This window comes from Schistocerca piceifrons, chromosome 8 (genome assembly GCF_021461385.2).
Source record: "Schistocerca piceifrons isolate TAMUIC-IGC-003096 chromosome 8, iqSchPice1.1, whole genome shotgun sequence".
In the NCBI taxonomy this organism is placed as follows: Eukaryota; Metazoa; Arthropoda; class Insecta; order Orthoptera; family Acrididae; genus Schistocerca; species Schistocerca piceifrons.
This window is the reverse complement of record NC_060145.1, coordinates 122,943,188-122,964,054: the sequence shown is the minus strand read 5'-3', so window position 1 is coordinate 122,964,054 and position 20,867 is coordinate 122,943,188. Positions and strand designations below refer to the sequence as shown.

At 45.9% G+C, this 20,867-nt stretch overlaps 1 protein-coding gene across 1 annotated transcript in view; it reads left to right on the top strand.

The window, feature by feature from the left end:
- The window catches only part of LOC124711492 (bromodomain-containing protein 4-like), a 266,949-nt gene that overhangs the window by 137,442 nt on the left and 108,640 nt on the right, over positions 1–20,867 (top strand). The window lies entirely within an intron of this gene.

Genomic DNA, 20,867 nt, shown 5'->3' with positions numbered 1-20,867 from the left:
TGTACTGAAATGTATAACGTGATGTGACAATGAATTTTTGCTAAAATTTGTCAAAGAATTGACATAGACAATTAGCAAGCAATGTAGGAGCACACTCGTAACTGTGGATCATGATTGAAAAGTTGAGATTTCTTTGAAGCAATTAACACCGCATGGATAGAAATGTAATGAGGACTGGAAGAATAGCAGTTGTATGCCCTGAAATGGCAGCAGGCATTTAGCCTAATGAAAAAGAACTACTTGCAGTCATTTAAGTTTTGTTTCTCCCTTTCTGAAATATACATGCTATAATGGAACCTACATATGTCTGATTTTTAATGTTTAAGACAAATGGAGGAAGTCAAGATGATAACTTTAGTATTGATAGCTTCTTTTTTCATTTAAAGGTGAATAGAGAGCAAAAATGATTTTATACAAATCATCTCTAAAGGCATCTGTTTAGAAAATAACCAAACCTCATTTTTTTTTTTTTAACTTTGCTTTTAATTTCAAAGATTATTGGTCCTTTGCCCACCTTCAAAGTACTCCCCTCCCCTATTTACACACTTTTCATAGTGGTATCATGCAAGGCAGCCTTGGATAGCGTAATTTGAGATGGTCTTTAAGGTCTGCAATGGATTTGCTTTGAGGCCATCAATGCTTTGAAAATGGTGTCCTTTCAGCACTGATTTAAATTTTGGAAATAAAGAAAAATCACAAAGAGTCAGGTCTGGTAACTAAGGGGGCTGTGGATGACTATCTATCTGATTTTTGATACAAAACTGACGAATTGACAAAGCGGTGTGTGTGAATGCAGTGTTGTGGTGCAAGAATCGTGAGTTGCCTCACCACAATTCTGGTTTCTTTTTGCAGATTTACCCACTTACCTATTGCTAAGTGTCTTGCAGTACACACAGTTCACTGCACTGTTTCACCTTCTAAACAGGTGAAGTGGAAGGCCTGTGTGGTCGAAGATTATCTCCAATTTTAAATCACGAAAACCCTTTGCACCATTGTTTATGACCCAGAGCATCATCTCTGGAAGCTTGTTTCAAAAGCTGGAATGTTAATATACAAGTTTTGCACAGTTACCAAATTTTACATTACATTGTTACTCCAGAATATGGCACATTTGAGAAATTGTCACTAAGACTTACACACATTGCACAGAGATAACAATATCATAAAAACTAAATGCGATCTACACTCCAAAAACACCTAGTTACAAAGGAGGTAATGTGCAAGGCAGTGCTGTGAACAACATATAACTGAATATCTCCATTAGAGTATAATTAAAAATGTTCGCATACTTTCAGAACAGACCTCGCTCATCAGTGAACAATAAATGAGAATTTTTATTTTTAATTTTTATTTTGTCCATGTCGTCACATCCTATTGATACACAGTAATGCTCTGACTCAGGCCCCTGCTTGCTGTTGACACTGACCATAGCTGAAATTGTGAAGTTAGCGTACAGCTTTATATGCCTGGTTGTATGGTACTGCCTCTAGAAAAAGTATCCATCAAAACTTACATATACAGATACTGAGTGAGACGAATGTCAGAGAAATGCTTACGTTTTGATAGTCCACACTTCACGTGGCATTCTGTGATTACAATTCTTTTGAATATCTGGGTTGATCTATATTTGACCTAGCTGAAATTATTTCCTTCAAATCATAGAAAGACTGGCTGGCAGAGAGGCAGGAAGCCACCACGGTAGTGGAAATGAATCTCTCTCTCTCTCTCTCTCTCTCTCTCTTTCTCTCTTTCTCTCTCTCTCTCTAGCAGTCCACTGTGCACTTTAGGGTGTTATTTGTTAGACATTGAAACTTATTTTGCCAATGGAGTGAAATTAATTGTTCACTTTGACTGTAACACTTCTGCTCATACAATAAAATCTGGAAAACAGGTGGTGTGTGAAACATTTTGTCACAGTCCTCCATTTGTCTATCACTCGAGTACTGACATTTTTATGTAGCTGGTATTCTCTGCAGTGGAATGATTGTTAGCTCATGCCACATGTTGTACACCTTTTTGTCTGAAGAGATCAAAACAAACCAGAACAAATCATGTAATGTGTTACTTTGGTTTCAAAAATGTAAGGTTCTTATATATTTGTCCATGAATTCTTTGTGGGAAATGTTGTTGAAAGTTATGTATGGGTTGCTGAGTGTTAAATCTTTTGATAGCTTGTAGTAGGTTCTGCATGTTGGAAATTGTGTGTGTGCAAACAGCTCAGATCACTGCGGTGTCTAAAAGTGTACTTCTGCTTCTGAAAATGCGGAGTTGCCAGTGTTCTAGAATTAACAATGAATCTACTGGCAGCATACAGAACACAGAATCTCTCAGGTCTGCATCCAACAAGTAGTGAGAAATGCCAGATCTTTGGATTCTGAAAGTAGACACTTACTCTTCATTTGTTGGTGGAAGAATTGAGGAAGTTAGTAAGAAGTGTTACATCATTAGTAAACCCCTCATGAGTCAATACCATATTTGCTACAAAGCTAATTAATAGATTCCTTGATTCTACACTAATTATGGGGTAGGTTGAGCTCCCTGAAATATGTATTTTAGAATGGGAAAGTCTTGGAAAGATATTGAAAGAAAAGCATCAGAATAAATCAACAGAAAATTTTTGGATTATTACTTGACAGTGCTGTGTGTGATAAGCTCCTGGTGGATGTCTTATTTCTGTCTGGTGAGATGACTGCCTTGGCTGCCCTTGTGCAGCTTCAGTAGCTATCAATAATGATGGAGCTTAATCTCATATTGGACAGTAATGGGGGAATAAATTGTCAGTTGTCTGTTTAATGAACTCTCACAACGTTCACCTATTGTGATTTAGAGAAACCAATTAAAACATAAATCAAGGTCGCTAAGCAGGGATTTTAATCCTCGCAAATAAAAGTCTAGTATCGTATCCACTGCAGCATCTCATTTGCTTGTTCCTTGAGAAACTTCAGATTCAGTTGGTGCGTGCAGCACTTCATAATACCTGTGATCTCAGTACAAAATGTGGACACTTGTAACTTTACTACAGAATGTTGACAGTTGTGATCTCTGTGCTGACCACAGGACCTTGTTACTTTGCTGCAGAAAGTTGACACTTGTATTATATCAGACAGTATGAGGATATAAATGCAGTAACTTGATAATTTTAATGGCAACATTTTTTTTATTTCCTGAGGTTGGTACAGTTTTTGACAGTTTCTTTTAATTGTGCGATAACAGGTCTTACGAAATTGAGAAAAGTCTGACAGTATTCTGCTACTCAGTATGTTCCCCTATAAATGACAGTATTGAAAAGTCTCTAATAGCTTCAACTGCTGTGTTGGAGCACCAATAAACTCTCTTACTTCCAGTCGATACAAGTGATAAGCGGATATAAAATCTTGCGAAGTCAGTGGAAGACCGACTTTTGTACAACATACCTGAAGTTTAAGACTTGCTTTAGCATAATTTGACTTGTCTCTACTTTCCAAGTTCTGTGCTCTAAGATCCAATTTTCTTAGATTATGTTTGAAGTTTTTGTTGCTGATATGTATCAAATGGGTTGAAGTTTGAGCACTGATGGCCAAATTCGTTAGATACTTTCTGTGTGGTTTCTTGTAAGAGCAGTTCTTTTAAGAGAATGAAGAGAGTTTTATTCTTCATCACTTGAATGTTGGCACAGTTTTCTCACTTTCACAATGAGTCACATCACTTCACTCACCACTGTCGCATTGTGTGGTTTTATTATTTTGGCTGTTTCCACTTAAATGTCAGCTGGTTTGTGGATCAGATGGCCCTTACTCTCTAGTACACACCACCCCCTCAACACACACACCATCACCATCACCATGATCATCATCAAAGTGTCAGCTTTATTACAGTCTGTAAACGATTATATCCCAGTTTTTGAGTCTGTAGATTTCGGAAGATTTAGGGCCACTTACATTTTCCTGCCAGCCACTTTCAACCTTCAGTTTCCACCATGTCTGGTACGAAGCTTAAACACTGTTTTAAAGGTTGCACAGCCTGAGGAATTCTTACATATCTACCCGAATCAGCGCGTAGAGTTCGGTGTGTCACTCGCATCGTCTGTTCACTGGGCAGTGGAGGATGAGGCTGCAACCGGCCCGGGTGCGGAGGGTTGCGAGCGGGACTCGTCGCTGGCTTGCCCTGGCGCCGAGTCACTATCCTCGGAAGCATGGCACAGCTTGCGGTGCTTGTGGACGAAGTAGTAGCTGGGGAACTTGGAGCCGCACGTCTTGCACGGGTAGTACTGCACGTTCATGTCGAGCAGGCGCGCCTCCCGCCGAGGTCCCACCGGGCGTACCTTACGGGCCTGCGCCGCGTGCAGCGACGACACGGGGTTAATGTGGCGGCGGGCGTGCTTCTGGTAGCAGTAGTGGCTCTTGAACGTGTGATTGCAATAGACGCACGTGTAGACAGCGTCGCTGCCACTCGTGGAAGATGAAGATGCGGTGGAGGCGGAGGCAGTGGAGGCTGAAGCCTTGTGCTGCTGCTGCTGCTGTTGGTGATGCGCAGGGGCGGCGCCCTCTGCCGCCGGTGCCGCCTCCGCTGGAGCTGTGTCCGCCTCCAGCAGCCCGTAGTTGTCGTTGAGCACACGGTGGAAACGAACCGGCCCATCGCAGCACGCCACGTCGATGATGACCTGTGAACAGATGCTGCCGTTCAGTATCCTACCATTTCATTTCACCAGTGAAGACATTTTTCGTAGTAGCTGCATCAACGTGCCTAAAATGTAACGTTCATAAGCCCAGCTTGGTAATGGACCGACTGTAGACCACAATGGTCAATTAGCAAACATTGTCGCGTCATGCCTGTTTGCTGAAAGCATGTGCAAGTATCCAACCCCCTCATACGGCAGGAAGCGTACAATTGTTTCGCGTGCCCCATTTGACATTGCATGGGTAGTACCAGCGCACTAGGGGACTCGGTCTTATTAGCGTTTATGCAGGAGTAGGACATGGGAGTAGCAAACACTGCACGTGTTGACACTGTGCAGAATCGTGTGTTTAATAGGGAAAAGCACGGTGACATGTTCTGGTACAGGCGAGATCAGCGAATTCCAAGCTCTATGTGGAGTCCGCTTGTATTTTTGCAAAGTAAACTCGCGATCGTTGGGCAAGACACTTGCAGTTTTCTACAATTTGGCGCAAAGAAAGCGTGTTCATTGCGTTTTCAGACTCCCCACCTGTTATTCGTTATCTGACTTTTTTTGGAGCTCTTCATGTAAATATATCTACCTCTATTTTTGCATACTATTAATGTTGGAAGCATTTCGTCACTTTCTTTGTACGTCTATTTTACTGATAACACTGCAGTATCAGACTTCCATGAAGTGCACTATATGGACTTTCCCCTGGTCGTTATGAAAACTTTAGCTTTGCTGCCGACGCGTGGTATAGCACAGTGAGTTGTATCGTGTTGAACAGTGAGAGATACACAAGATTTTCTGACAACTTGGCGTCAGACAGCATCATTTGACGCGAGAAATAATCGTTAGGTCGGTTAGAATTGGTGACTTGTCGATGTCCAGAGTGTGTACTAGTTTAGTTGGGTAACGAAGTCGTCGCTGGGGCACTAAAAAGAACCATCATGACATTGTCTTGAAGTGGTGGTAATTCCAGAAATTTGGATGGCTGGACAATTATCGGAACAACTGAGCATTTCGCGTAGTTTTTAACGACGCAACGTTCCAAAGAGCAGCAAAATCTCACATCTGCTACGTGACAATAACTACTTGTTATTTGAAGTTTGTCATACGGCACAACTGCGTTGTCACAGGTGGGTGTCACCTATATGTCGGTTATAGTCGAACAACAGGGAGCGAGCTACCAGCTGCGGGCGGTGACCGGTAGGACTACAGGTGCTCTGTGGCACCGGCGCTCTGATTGGAGGAACTTTTAGCTCCGAGGCGTGAAGCGTCAACCAGGTAATTTCAAGCAGGCTTAAGTTACACGTGTACATGTTTCTCGTGTTGTACAACATATTGGAAGTGCTATGGTGGGTAGTAGGGAACTCACCTTGCCTGACGATGAAGAGCTAGTAGCGTCGTCGTTTTTGGAGCGGTGCTTGCTGCCTGACGGCTTGTGAATCTGCGGAGGCGGTCGCTGCGGTCCTCGTGAGGGCGAAGAGGAGTCGCAGCGGGAAGATGCGGATAGACACGGCGAAAGACTGCCCGGAGACGGCGACGGAGACGGGGGCTGTCGCTGCTTCTCCGACTGGCCGGCGGAGGTGGAGGTAGGCCTGGGGGCGGAGGAAGAGGAGGTGGAGGCCGTGGCAGGAGCGGCCGCAGGGGGCGGCGCGGGGGCCGTGGCGGGCGCCGGGGGCGACGCGGGCGGCGACCGCGTTGCCACACACCGAAACGGCGACTCTCCGTGCACTGTCGCCCACAACAGCGCGTATTACTGAAGGAAACAGCTGCGTGTGAATAGTGTGTTAACAACGTGTTGATACTCACTGTGGGGCAGCAGCGGCGGTGGAGGCGGCAGTGGGGCCGCAGCGACGTGGTGCGGTGGGGGCGGCGGCGGCCAGTAGGGCAAGCCGAGCAGCGGCAGCTTGCGGCTGGGCACCGGCTTGACGAGGGGCGGTGGGGGTGGAGGCGGCGGAGGCGGCTGCTGGAGGTAGGCGCGGCACAGGTCCAGAGCGCGCGGCATGTGCAGCAGGTGCGTCGCCAGCAGCACCGAGTAGATGTTGTCCCTGCAGCAATAGCACGCTGGCTCACAAAACAGCCACAATGCGGAGACAAGTTATCAGAACTACCGATTTTGGAAAGACTGCTCAAGACTGAGGTCCTACTGCCCACTTAAAGTATGAGTAGTAGGGCAAGATTTTGGACAGGCGTGATTGTGTGTAAAGACCACAAGAACAAAATAATAAGATTTCTGAGCCTTTCACGCCGTTTCTGTCAGATGCCACGAGCGGCGATCGTAGACATGGTCGCCATCCATTCTGCAGTGTAGTATTAATATTACTTCGCTACTTATATCCCATGTGAGAGATTTGGGCGATTAGGGAGGCATACGTTTCTCCACCGCATTATTCGCGGTTGGTATAGAAAAGGGAGCGGTTTATAATAGCTTCTATCAATTTAGTTAGCTGCAGTGTGTATATATATAAACTGACACAGTAGAAACAGTGATTGACTGGAAACTCCGAGCTCCCGCGTTCGTAGGAAGCAGAGTGGATGGATGGAATCATTCTAGGTCAAACAAGAATACCACATATGTAATGAGGCCCAAACACTCGTTTGTATGGTGCTTTTTTATAAAAAAACAACCGGGTGATATAGTGTAGTGATTAAGGCTCTACAATCGCCATGGGAAAGAACGGTGTTCAAGTTTCCCTGAGTCGTCTATAATTGCTCGCCACAAACCATCATTTGATGTTTGGCGGAGGGTGCATAATGCACCACAATCATATCTGCACTTCCACTGGCTCAAAAAATTGTGTCCTATTCGTGTATGGCACGCACTAGGAGGTTTGTAGGCAACTCTCTACAAGTTCGAATGTCAAATTCTACTGTCGTGATTGCTATGCAATATCTATATTGAAGGAACTAACGTTAGCTCTCGAAATATGAAGTTACGCTCCCCACTATCCATAAGGCTTTTATATAGATTCTCACATTGGTGTTTATTGTTTTTGTGTTACTGATGCACGGACTATATAAACTGGTCACGCATGTCTTCTGCGAATTTATGGTGAGCGGTTCGTTTGATGTGGCCGTTGCCGATTCCCGCACGTCTATCCAGTTTGAACTACGAGTTGTCCTGACCTGATGATCTCGTTCTTTCTCGCTTCTAACACCCGATGAGGAGCACGGAAATCTACCAGGTTCGTGTCGGCGACGTAAGGAGGTGGAAAACGGAGGGGGGAGGGAGGAGAATCACTGGGAGGACGGTGTACCTGTTGAGGTCGAGCACGCCGGTGTACATGAAGGCGAGCAGCGGTGCGAAGGCGTCTCCGGCGACGGTGGGCAGGCAGACGGCAGGGCCCGCGGTGGCCAGCAGCGCCTTGAGGTAGCCGCTGTGCGCGGCCAGCACCGCGCGGTGCGCCGCGAACTGTCGCGCCTCGGCGCCCCCCGCGCCGCCCACGCTGACGACGACGTCGGCCGGCTGGGCCGCCGCCGCGGCCGCCGCCGCCACGACGGCGTCGCGCATCAGCCAGGCGCGGTACAGCGAGTACATGGTGCCGTCGCGCCAGCCGCGCGCTCCGGAGTGCCGGCGTGCGGCCGCCGCAGGCCGCCGCGGCTCGCGTGGGGGGCAGACCCGGGGGCGGGGCCAGCGCCGCGCCGCCGCCTCCCATTGGCTGCGGGGCGGGGCCTCGCCGCTGACGCCGCAAATGTTCGCTTATTAATTGCCGAATAACTGATAACGCGCTCCTGCACGCCCCTCTTTTTATGCCGCCGCTACCAAAGGAGGCGGTGTCACTGTTTCTATCACCTACTGAACGCTTACACTACTTGCCAACAGATTTTTATCGAAGCAGTTCTTACTTATTGCTTATGGTGCCGTCCGCTCGTTGATATGCACATAGGACCTGAGACGTGCTAAACGATTTCATGTACACCCACAAAGTAAGCAAACTTTTTGAGTATATTACAGGAAACCACCCTGTAGCGGGGTAAGTCATTGGATCAGTTTGACATATTATCTCTTAATGACCATCATCTTCACCACAACACTTCATCCGAATAAGGAAAAGCGCCTCTTCCTTTTCCATAGAGCTGCCACTGTCGTCTTCACTGTAACCTCAGCAAGGGACTCTTGCAAAGTGCTACCAACAGAGTTAATTGAAAAAAAGTACAGGGTGTCGCAGGGAAACGGGAAATTTCGAAATAACGTGATTTCCATGAATAAATTCATAAAACTAGTAATTTATTAACGAAAGTGAATGTATTCAGTATGCCATTATTCAGTATGTCTTTACAATCAAAATGTCCAAAAGTGTCTCTTTACTTTTTAAAGATGACATCGGAAAGATGTACTCCCATTCGGCGTTCACACTCTAACAGCCTGTTATGAGAACTCTGGAATGCGCGGTGTAGCAAATCTTGGGGAATGGCAGTGATTTCGTTTTTAGTGTTCTCCTTCAGTTCATGGATTGTTACAGGACGTGTACGGTACACCTTGCCTTTAAGATATCCCCACAGGAAGAAGTCGCACACACTAAGATCAGGGGATCTCGCAGGCCATGCAATGTCACCGTTACGTGAAATAATGCGTCTTCCAAACAATTGACGAACTGCTGCCATCGATTGTCGAGCAGTGTGTGACGTGGCTCCGTCCTGCTGAAACCACGTGTTTTCGACGTTAAGATTAACCTCGTACAGCTCGGCGTAAATAATGTTTGAAGCATTTCAACATATCGAGCGGATGCTACTGTCACTGCACTACCATCCTCACGTTCAAAAAAATAAGGGCCGATAATACCATGACATGATACAGCACACCATATTGTGACCTTGGCGCTATGTAGTGCTCGCCGGTGAAACTGACAAGGATTGTCCTGTGCCCAATAACGAAAATTCTGTTTGTTCACGAATCCGTTCACGTGGAAATGGGCTTCGTCTGATATCCATAAGTTACCAAGGGAATTCGCGTCCTCGTTGGTTTTAGCCAATATCTGCCTACTAAACTCCATACGTGACGCTGGGTCTCGTTCATGTAAGTGCTGCACAATCTGCAACTTATAGGGATGGAAGTCTAATTCGTGCAGTATTCTTTGTAAGCTTCGTCGCTTAATCCCTAGCGAAGATGCATGCTGTCGAACGGAGCGGCGAGGACTTCTCTCGATTGCAGCTCTAGCAGCTGCAATGTTCTCTGGGGTACGTACCGTTGGAATGCCACCTGGAGGTTTCTTTTTCACGGCAGATCCTGTTTCTTCAAAGTTACGCACCCACGTTGTAATCGCATGCGCAGATGGGAGATGTCCATGACGTCCAAGCTGGTAATGCTGTCGAAATGTTCTCTGCGCGGCAGTCGCACTATCACCATTTTTGTAAAACGCTCTCACAGCTACTGCACGTTCCGCACCAGTCCAGTTCTCCGTGATTACTAAATGGCAATGCGTTCACATCAATTGTGCAAAGTTTCGAACATCTGCCGGCGCTACAGTGCTGCCAACTGTAGCGCTCAACATTTCCCGTTCCCCTGCGCCACCCTGTATTTCTGAGAGATGTTACTCCTCTATCAGTCCACCTTTCGCCTGACTTGTGACAGACAGAGCCTCTGTTCCCAAACATCGAACGCTCGAAGATAGAAGAGACACTACACCTAATCCCTGAAAGATGAAGGTGGTGGTAATGGTTGTGCTGATAAAAAAGGAAACTAGCGTTGACGGCCAGTGATCACATTTGGATCCCTGTCCCTGAGATTTTTCGTAGGTACGTCTATACTGACAGCCTGCAAAAAACAGTGCGGTGTTTCAGATAGTACCAAATCCAGTTGAGGAAGGTGCGTATATTCTCTATGGTCGGATTTCGAATCGCTGTCTTCCCATCGCCCAAAAGTTTTCCGCATCTACTCTTAACTCAGTTAACCCCAATATGTGCATTAGACAGTTTCTATAGGAAAGACAGGGCCTATTCCTTCCCGTCGTCTTCGCTGTATCGTTGTTAAGACAAGATATCGACAAGGCGCTTTCCACTTTTCTCTGTCCTGTACTTCACCCTTCATCTGCCGGTAACATCGTGGTTTTTTTAATGTCATTCAGCATTCCTCCTCCTGGTCTTCCTCCTCCTCCTTCTTCTTTTTCTTTTCCGTCTAGTCATTCTTTTAATGTATCTTCGTTGCAGGCAGTTTATTCCTGGTATATGTCGCAGCCAAACGTTTACCCTGTTCTTATCATTTCCACTGCTTTCTTCACGTATTAAGAGAAGTACTTCTTCAGTTGTATTTAACTTCCAGCGCTTGTTTCGCAACCACATTTCAACACTATCCAAATATTTTTTCCTCTTCCTTTTTGACGGTCAACGATTCACTGCCATGGAGTGCTAAATACTAGAGAAAACAGTTGGAGAATCGCCTTCTTCATTCTCCTGTTGTAACAAAGTGTTCACTTGCTCAATCGTTATTCTTATTTCTTTCTCGCAGCTTCCATTTTTTGTCAGCAAAGGTCATACGTACCGAAAAGATTTTACTTGTTTCAGAATCTTCCCTTCCAATTAAATTTCGACGAAAACTAAATGTCTGTTGATTCTCATCACTCGCGTTTTCGATCCATACCCCTTGTGCACACTTACGATCCTCTCAGCTAACACTGATTTATCAGCTGCGCACTTAAATGTCTTTATCCTTTCTTCTCCTACTATTATGCCTATTGCTTCTTCTATGTCTTTGCCTTTTATCTGCTCAGCATGAATACTGAAAGTAGCCGGCCAGAGTGGCCAAGCGGTTCTAGGTGCTACAGTCTGGAACCGCGCGACCGCTACAGTCACGGGTTCGAATCCTGCCTCGGGCATGGATGTGTGGGATGTCCTTAGGTTAGGTTTCAGTAGTTCTACGTTCTAGGGGATTTATGACCTCAGATTTTAAGTCCCATAGTGCTCAGGGCCAGGGAAATACTGAAAGTGGATGGTGACAAACAACACCCTTGTCTAACACTTCTACCAATATGTCTCCTGTGTTTCCTTATCGCCAGTGCTCACTGCCACTGTCCATCTTTTCCTTCCCGTAGGTGTGTCCAGTCCGAATAGTCTCCATCTGCAAGACTTACTGCGCGGAGGGGGATTTAAATTGTGCTGTCTTACATCAGAGTCAAATAATGATCGACTCTGTATCGCACTTATAGAAGACATGTGGATCTGATGCGAATCTCCGAATATTCCTGTCTCCCTCCATTCCAAAAGAAGGAACAAGAAGGAAGAAAGGAAAAGTAGAGTAAACGTCGTGTTGATGGCGACATGATTACAGATGGGTGGGTACGAAAATCGGCCTTGACCATTTCAAAGGGTCTCTCTCAGAATTGTCATTAATCAGTTTGAGGAGATCACAGACTACTTAAATCTGGATTCGCTCCTCCGGACTGCGAGTCTGGGTGGTAAAATGTGCCTCATCGTTTGGTTTCAAGTTGAGTAGAGCTTACCTATCATTTCCTGGCCGCCCGTGTGTGCTAGCTCTGTTCGCTTTTGGAGTCGCCTCCGCCAGCTTCCGGCTGCAGGGAGAAGAGGTTTTTCCCTAATCATCCCAAATGTGTAATAGTGGGGGCTGACTAGATGGATTTTAAGGGCTAGTAATTTCTTAAAGACCGCTGCTGTTTCCAGCACTCATTTGAAAAGTGAATTCTAAAGGTTCTGGCAAAAAGCAGCATCATACAGAAGCGCTGTAAGTCGGAGAAGGAAATGGCCAACTTATCCTGTTTGTAATTGGCTGAAAGGCCGAAATGTTAAATATTTCGTGGAGCGGTTTGAAAGTTGGGAAATCTAGCAGTCGGCCGGCAGACCTCGTGAGTTGTAAAGTCGTGTGCACTCTGGTGCGGAAGTGGTGTTTTCGTTGTGTATTTCTGAAGTCTGTAACAGGTGATCTTTTGTGGTCAACCAAGTTAATAAGTGCCGTAGGAAAGAATCCGAAGTGCGTTTCGGCGCGAGCATGGTGTTCTGCTCAGGCACCTTCCTGTTTTTTCTTGGTGGGTGTGAAGTTATTTAGTAAAAAAAGGACCTCGTAGCAGAGCGTGGAGCCATAGCTGGGGATGGTACTTTATAAAACTGATAGACCTGGCTAGGTTTAGTGAATACCAATACATCTCATTTCTTTCCGTGAAAATTTAAAAGTGACGTTTCTGTGTTACTTTTCCCCTATTGATTTTGTAATGCAGTCCTGTTGTACTTTATGTTGATCAACGGCAAGAGTTGCTGGTGGTCATTCACGGGCAGTGTATGAACTGCTAGCGGCTTACATATTTTAGTGTAGTGGTGGGATCTCGGATCTTTCTGAAAGTATTCGGACGGCAACACAATTTTTAATTATTGACTTTGAAGTAGTGAGTAACCATCTCTCACGCGTTAAAACGAGGCAGGCGAACACTTATTTAAACTGAATGGATGGTGTGGAGGTGACGAGAAATTAACCCGCGTGAAAAAAAAAAAAAAAAAAACGTTTCCGATGCAATCTGCGGAGCAGTACATCGCGTAATTTGTCTCGCGCGCTGCAGAAGGCCAAGAATGCAAGGATTCAGGCCGCGACCACAGTGGTGCGGAAGCTCCGAGGCACGACTTAAGGAGCTTTTCAGAACCTGCATTCATACATTTAATATATGTTGCAGCGGGATGATGTTCCTGGAAAGCCAAAAGAACGGACAGAGAAGAGTTTCGCAAAAGGCATCTCCCGAATTAGTAGACACTCAGTACCGTGGATAGAAACTTGAGAGAGAGAGAGAGAGAGAGAGAGAGAGAGAGAGAGAGAGAGAGAGAGGTGGGTCTCTCGACTGAGAATTGTACGCATCGATAGTTTGAGGAGATGGTGTGGGATCAGGTGGGAGAAGATACAACAGTAACACACTGGTCAATTTGCCAGTGAAATACACACGTAAGAGAATACGATGTATAGAGACTGGTGTAACACCAACTACACCTGTATCACGACAAACGATTTTGGACACAGAACTCAGTTCTGTCAAATGATTATGTTGCGTTGCATGCACTGTTACTGGCAATCGATGTTTCGAACAATGACTGCAAAATTAGACATTTCAGATTTTCACAGAGAGACACTAAGTTCTGTAAAGTGTAAGATGTTTCTGTCAGAATGCAATTATTCATTTCGAACCATTAGCTCTTTATCTCAAAGCACTCCTTAACCAGATGCTCTACAATATTTCCAGATTTATTAGCGTTCGGACACCCTTTATATTACACTTCACCTACACTCTTACAAATACATATACGACACAACTGTCACATATCCACAAGGAAAGGGCCAGTCTGTGCGGAGGAAGAACATCCTTTCCGACCGGCGGCTGAACCGATCTCGTGGGATACCCCAGCCAGCAATTCCACACTCAGTTTAGATTTGTACTCGTCAGTTCCCAAAACATCTACAAAAGTACGTACTTTTAAGTACATCGCATAGCATTAACAATCTTGATTTTCTTTTTACTATGAAAAGAACACTAGCTTATTGAAGTAATTCGGAATTTAAAATATGAAAACGATATTGAAGGCTACCTAAAAGAAGTATAAGCGTAAATACAAGAGCGAATGTCACGTGATGGTCGTAAAATGTACTCTTAAAAATACGCGTTGTAACAGAGACATTTAACTAAGACAGTAAAGTTTGAGGGTGTAAGGCACATGTATAGTGATGCATGAGTGCGTCGAAAGTTTGAAACCTGTTTTCTCTGAAGTAATTGGGAGAGGGCGGTGGCCATTTACATATGTGTTAAAAGAAAAGGGGGGTGAACAAAGTTGAAAACATCTTTGTTTGCTAAGAGTATAATGATGCGAACCGTGCAGCTTAAAAACAAAGAAGTTGTTTTCACATAGAGTCCAGAATACTTTTTAAGACACGCCGGTCGTAGATTGTCAGTGTGTGTCACACCAGACGGCATCACGTTTTAGGTCAAAACAGATTGATGAATGCACGCGTTGAAGAGAGCGGCAGATCGCTGGCGGGGGACATGGAAACTCGTAGAATCGATGATTAGATATTTACACTCTGTCATTATTGGCTAGGAACCATGATTGCCATATAATTTTTACAGTTGCTTCTAAAGAAACAGTTCTTCGTTTTGCTTCCCAAGTGTACAACCAATTCTCGTGCATGAGAAACATCAATATTTAAGACTATAATTTTTTGGTCTTAGGTATGTTTTGACTTTCTTGAAGTTTTGGCAGCGGATAGAACATTCCATCATCTTTCGGGCGTGTATTCCAGATGCATGCCCAAAAGATGACGGAAAATAGGTAAGTTATGTTTTGTTTCTAATATTGTTTGTAACATTACTATAGCTGAAAATTTCAGCTTTTTCTGTACTGCTGTTTTGGCGCAATAATTCGTCGTCACGAGCCATTTAAAGCCGCGCAGCGCAGGAGTAGAAACATTCCTCGTATCTGCAAGCAAGCATTTAGTACTGCTTGGTCTATAGCCTTATCGACAGTGATTCGTCTCCAGCCAAGTTTCAATGCTGAGAGATAGAAGCATCCGAATATGTTTCACTGGCTGTTGACAACGACTGTTTTCCCAATTTTTGAAACGTTGTTAACGGTTTTCCTATAAATGACAAGACGCGCTCTACTAGACTGCGTGACTGTTGAGAAAATTCGTTTTGTGTTCTGTAACGCACTCGTTAACTGGATTCCACGCCAGGAAGTGTTACCGCGGTGTGACAAAGTCCGGCTTTTTGATTCCTTCAGTTTTCAACTTCGGATTGAGAGTTGTAACGAGTCTATCTTTATTTCGCAAATGACTGTTGAATTGTTCGTAAACAGAAACTTTCATTTTCCCGGGCTTGTCACCAATCGGCCATTTTTCCGACTTTAGCTTGCTCGGCTCGGCTGCCTTCCAAAGCGAATATTACTAACTTAAACGAAGTTTACCGCTTCATTCTATTATTATTTTGTGTCCTGGTAGCCTAACGCCCCCCCCCCCCCTCTCTCTCTCTCTTTCTCTTTCTCTTTGCAGTAATACAACGTTCACTGCCGTCTCACTGTGCTCGTTGATATTCAAACACCGTAGTTTGATCTCCGGTTTCTTTACAGCAATTCGTTGACTGCCAATATGGTACCGGTCCGATACAGTAATTAGACACATTTACACGCTCTGGTTACTAATTGTACTCCTTAGAAAAAAGTTTGTTGGGTTTAGGTAAGGCGTCGGCTTCCTTTCTTGCTTACGGACAGCGGCATCCAGTGTTCACGGAAAACTACAAACATTTTTCCCGTTATTTCCGGCCTACACTCAGAAAGTAGTGCCACGTTATACAGCTCACGATGTTACTTTTTTTAATAGTACTATCAGTTTCTTTTTCTCCATACCGAAAGCGAACAATGTGTGGTGGAGAGTGCCTATCCCCCCCCCCCCCTCCCCCCAAATCATTTCCTGTTCTATTCAAGATGGTACGAGGGATGAAGTTTCGTCTGGTATCCTTCTACGTAAACCAGACTTTCTCTGGTTTTACCCTCGTGACCATTAGGCATATGTACGTTGGAGGAAATGCAAGTGTTTCTTGATTGTATTAGGTGGGCAATCTGAATTTTTATTAAGGCTACCCGTGACACACAACAGCTTTCTCGTAGCGTCTCCCACTGACTCCTTCAAATCTTATAAGTTAATGCCTGACTCTTACAAATCTCATCGGGTAATGCATGACGTATTGGACCGACCATAAATTGACGAATTGCCATCCCTAGGGCTAGAGCTTTGGACATCTTCCACCTCGCATCGTTTCCACACAGGTACAGCTCATTGTTTAAGGTTGATAATTTGCCGATCCTGTAGTCAAACAAAATGGTTGCTTTTCGTCTGTTTTCTGCCATTAGATTAAATTTATGTGCAGGGTGCTCGTAAACTCCCTTACTATTTCTGTCTTATCGTTACAGATTTTGACTTGCTTGAGGGAAATTTAAAGGAATGTACACAGTAGAAGAAATAATAGCTTTTATTGCTTCCTGATGTGACTACAGTGAACGTTTTCACCTGGGGATTTACCAAGTCTGAGGTGTATCAAGCGAAAATCAAAGATCCTCAGCGGTTAAGAAACGCAATTCACGAGGGTCGCACAGGCGAGCGGGGGGCCAGAAGCCTTCACGATGCACAGCTAGTCCATCTACTAGGAAATAAGGCATCCAGGTAGCCCAGGACGCAGTTGGTTAGCAATAATAGCTGGTCTTTCTTCTGTTGTGTACATTGTTTTAAGACAACAATTATGCTGCAGGCATGGTGATTTATGATGGTCTCCTGGACCTTACCAGAGGCAGGACGTAGTTCTTAATATGCTGTGTGATCACCACGAACGGCAGTGTGCGCTGTGCAGCGTGCTCCAATGCTGGCAACAAGTTTGGCAGGGAGTTCTTGTGGATCGGGCGCTCCATCCCTCATCAGCACGCTTAACAACTGCATCATCATTGACGCATGTGGACGCGCTGCAGTAAGTCTCCCTAACTCTTCCTCCAAGAGCTCGAGGTGGTTTATTTCGTGGGAACGGGTAGGCCTGTCCACTCGCCGAATATTATCTCTTTCAAAGAGCGGCTCCATCTGCACAGTTTGATGCGGTCATGCATTGTGATCTTTGAGGTCGTCAGGGAAGAATGCGCCCCTGAAAAGATGCCTGTGGGAAAGCAGCACAGTGTCACAACAACGTGATTGGTGAGTACATCGTGTTAAAAAATTTGAAAGTCAGTACGCCAACGCAGCATTATGCCCCCCCCCCCCCCCCCATACGCACGCACTGTAACACCTGGACCATCAAAACCATCATGTTCGGCAGTGTTGGACGTTCCCAGATACTGCGAGCGATGTGGACATGTGATGCAGCCCGAAACACTCTCTTCGATTGATTTATTTATTTACGTGTCCAGGACATGAAATTATCACAGTGCAGAGCACTAATAACTTACAGAGATTATTAACTGATTCAGTACTAAGGGCTGGCTTTGTATTTACGTTTTGGTCGTGGTGGTGGAATGCGCTGCCGCTAGGATTCCTTCTAACGTTCCTTAGGTTACACCAGACGTCGGAAACCTCTTTTTGCTCATTGGAAAGAATGTTCCATCCACGATATTCGTGGAGGTTCGTTCCTTATATTCGCCGTCCTGGACAACATGGTGCTCCCAGGAACTATGTAATACAGCAGCTCTTTTTCTCTACTTACATTTAAAATCTCACAGTGTGAGCAGCAATCTGCGACTGGTTGCCGATTTGCCGATATCGCTGTAGCATACGAATAGTGTCGTCGTTGAGTGAATGTAGGGAGATACCCGATGACTTCGAAAAATTTATATTTGGTGTAATGAATGGCAGTTATTATAAATGCAAAAAAATGAAAGTTAATACGATTGAGTAGGAAAAACAGTACCCCTAACATTGGAATACGGTATTAGTGGTGTGCTGCTTGACACAGCCACATCGATTATATATCGAGGCTTAATGTTGAAACTCGGTTGCAGTGTATTGGGAGAATTTTAGGAAAGAGATCTATAAAGGAGACCGTGTACAAAACATTTGTGCGACCCATTCTTGAGGACTGCTTGTGTGTTTGGGATCCCCACAAGGTCGGATCGAAGGGAGACATCAAAGCAGTTTAGAGGCTTGCTGTTAAATTAGTTACCGGTAAGTTCGATGAAGAGGTGTGTGTTGGGGAAATGCTCTATCAACTCAAATGGAAATTCCTGCAGGAAACATAACGCTGTTTTCTCCAAACACTTCCCAGAACGTTTAGAGAACCCTCTCCTTCCACCTTTTTTTAAGAGAAGAGCGAGAGAGAATAAAAAGAGAGAGATAACTGCTGATTTTCTTACCCACTCCGAGCTTGCGATCCTTCTGTTCCGCGTTGAGCAGAGAGCTGCGCCACACAACGACCAGCGCATTTCCTGTACGGTAACGTTCTGTTGTATAAAACATTTAATTACAATGTTTTAAGTACATTATGTTTATACAAGACGACACGTTTCAACCGCACTTCGTTGATATCTTCAGGTCACATAATAGTTATCACACTAATTTTTCAGTCGTGTCACGATCTTATATACACTCCTCGAAATGGAAAAAAGAACACATTGACACCGGTGTGTCAGACCCACCATACTTGCTCCGGACACTGCGAGAGGGCTGTACAAGCAATGATCACACGCACGGCACAGCGGACACACCAGGAACCGCGGTGTTGGCCGTCGAATGGCGCTAGCTGCGCAGCATTTGTGCATCGCCGCCGTCAGTGTCAGCCAGTTTGCCGTGGCATACGGAGCTCCATCGCAGTCTTTAACACTGGTAGCATGCCGCGACAGCGTGGACGTGAACCGTATGTGCAGTTGGCGGACTTTGAGCGAGGGCGTATAGTGGGCATGCGGGAGGCCGGGTGGACGTGCCGCCGAATTGCTCAACACGTGGGGGCGTGAGGTCTCCACAGTACATCGATGTTGTCGCCAGTGGTCGGCGGAAGGTGCACGTGCCCGTCGACCTGGGACCGGACCGCAGCGACGCACGGATGCACGCCAAGACCGTAGGATCCTACGCAGTGCCGTAGGGGACCGCACCGCCACTTCCCAGCAAATTAGGGACACTGTTGCTCCTGGGGTATCGGCGAGGACCATTCGCAACCGTCTCCATGAAGCTGGGCTACGGTCCCGCACACCGTTAGGCCGTCTTCCGCTCACGCCCCAACATCGTGCAGCCCGCCTCCAGTGATGTCGCGAAAGGCGTGAATGGAGGGACGAATGGAGACGTGTCGTCTTCAGCGATGAGAGTCGCTTCTGCCTTGGTGCCAATGATGGTCGTATGCGTGTTTGGCGCCGTGCAGGTGAGCGCCACAATCAGGACTGCATACGACCGAGGCACACAGGGCCAACACCCGGCATCATGGTGTGGGGAGCGATCTCCTACACTGGCCGTACACCACTGGTGATCGTCGAAGGGACACTGAATAGTGCACGGTACATCGAAACCGTCATCGAACCCATCGTTCTACCATTCCTAGGCCGGCAAGGGAACTTGCTGCTCCAACAGGACAATGCACGTCCGCATGTATCCCGTGCCACCCAACGTGCTCTAGAAGGTGTAAGTCAACTACCCTGGCCAGCAAGATCTCCGGATCTGTCCCCCATTGAGCATGTTTGGGACTGGATGAAGCGTCGTCTCACGCGGTCTGCACGTCCAGCACGAACGCTGGTCCAACTGAGGCGCCAGGTGGCAATGGCATGGCAAACCGTTCCACAGGACTACATCCAGCATCTCTACGATCGTCTCCATGGGAGAATAGCAGCCTGCATTGCTGCGAAAGGTGGATATACACTGTACTAGTGCCGACATTGTGCATGCTCTGTTGCCTGTGTCTATGTGCCTGTGGTTCTGTCAGTGTGATCATGTGATGTATCTGACCCCAGGAATGTGTCAATAAAGTTTCCCCTTCCTGGGACAATGAATTCACGGTGTTCTTATTTCAATTTCCAGGAGTGTATATGGGGTGTACATAAAGACTGGGAACACTTTCAATTATTTATTGCACAAGAACTAAACATTGTACAGATGTTACACATATTGCATTTTGAAGAGAAACTCTGAAAGGTTTTTTACAAACATTCGATATGCGAACCATGAGTGACCTGGCAGACGTTAATTCTTGGCCATACCCGTCCCAGCATGGCATCGTCGACTGTGGCAGTCGCTTCCCGTACTCTCTCCCGGAGCTCTGCTACATCATGTGGTAGAGGCCGTACATACACCAGATCTTTGATGTGTCTCCACAGAAAAAAAGTTACACGGAGTGAGATCTGGTGATCGGGGAGGCCACTTCAGGAAACAGCTCACCCCTTCTGCAGCACGGCCGATCCATCGATGCGGCAGCTCCGTGTTCAGGTACACACGAACTTCACGATGAAAATGGGGTGGAGCCCCATCCTGCTGAAAGATGAACGGAGAGTCCGAATGCATAAAAGGCATCTGCCATTGCTGCAACATGTCCAAGTAGGAATATCCAGTGACAGTGCTCTCGGCGAAGAAGAATGGCCCGTACAGTTTTCGGCGTGACAAGGCATATTCACTCAAACTGAGACGTCCGCTTCTCTTTGCAGGGCACAAGCAACCCGTCGTAACGAATTTGTCGTGCCAGTGGTAAATGGTCTTCCTTGTTCGTGGCTTCTTACCGTACTTGGTTCTAAACATCCGTTGAACAGCTGCAGCAGACTTGTTTTTGTCGAACTCCAACACACAGAAAACTCGCTCCGC